Here is a 1,413-nt window from a genome sequence, read left to right as displayed (position 1 = left end):
TTGGAAGAGCGTAGTCAATGTCACTGAACTGTGCATACAGAAATTTTTGAAATGGTGTATCTTTGGCTATGTGTATTTTCACCAAAAAAAAAAAGGGGGTTGAGAAGTTAGAGAGTTGATATGTTGTGAGGTTGTTAACCAATGTCATAAAACAACATGTGTACTTCTGTTTCATGAGAAACTATTTATTGAGCTCCAACACCAGACTAAGTCATTTCTATGCATTTTTCCTAGAATTCTTACAAGAACCCTGTGAGATAGGAATTATTATCCCCAATTTAAGAACAAAAAGTCTGAGGATCAGAGAGGTTAGGTAACTTGACCCAGGTCATCCAGCTATAAACGACAGACACAGGATTCAAACCCCGTTCCTTCTGACTTTAAGCCAACCTATTGACCTCCACGGTCAATAGGTTCTTGGTGTGTATCTTTCCTTCCCCATCAAACCAGGAGCTCCTTGGGAGGGGGGACCAACTCCGGCTCATCTCTACAGGCCAGTACTTGAACTTAGGAAACTCTATCACCCTATTCGACATCTAGGGGTGATCTAATTTGCCTTCATGTCTTGACCAAGGTCTGTACAAATCTCTTGGTTCAGCTGAGGTGGGGTGGAAATTTTTCCACAAGTTCTTGTCAAATAAATTGTGAGGGGGGAGAAATGACCAAAAACAAAAGCAAAACCCCAAAGCAACCCATCAGGCTCTAGACCAGAGTTTCCTGGGGTGCTTCCTGAAAATCCCTTTCCTAAGACTTGCTTAGTTAAAATCTCGAGGAATAAGACCCAAGCATCTGAAAAATTGCTGTTAATATTTCATTTAATAAATTCATTTACTGAGTAAGTAATATATTCAAAAGACACAAAACAGGATACAGTGATTAGTCTCTGCTCACTCCTTTCCTGAGCCACTAGACCCCTCCTTGGAGGCAACCAATGCTATAAATATTCTCTTCCCTTCCTTTTTTTCACAACTGGTAGCCTATTGTACATTTTGTTCTGTATTTTCTTTTTTAATATTCAACAATATATCTGGGAGATTGGTCCATATCAGTACATAAAAAGCCTCTTGGTTCTTTTTTATGGCTATCTAGTATTCCATTATATGGGTGTACTTCATAATTTACTTAATCAGTCACTGTACATGGGCACTTGAATTAATGCCAATCTTTTGTTATTACAACAATGCTGCAGTGAATAACCCAGTGTGTGTGCTATTTCCTACATGTGTAAGTATACTGGGAAGATAAATAACCTAAAAGTGGACATATTGGGTCATATGGTATGTGCATGTTGCAAATTTCCCTCTAAAAATGTTGTACCAAAAAACATTCATCACAATGAATAGGGGTGTCTCTTTCCCCCACACCCTTGCTAATTCTGTGGGCTATCATACTTTTTGATCATTGACAACCTAA

Source organism: Trichechus manatus, unplaced genomic scaffold, assembly GCF_000243295.1.
Source record: "Trichechus manatus latirostris isolate Lorelei unplaced genomic scaffold, TriManLat1.0 scaffold00057, whole genome shotgun sequence".
Taxonomy (NCBI): domain Eukaryota; kingdom Metazoa; phylum Chordata; class Mammalia; order Sirenia; family Trichechidae; genus Trichechus; species Trichechus manatus.
This window is presented reverse-complemented; position numbering follows the sequence as displayed.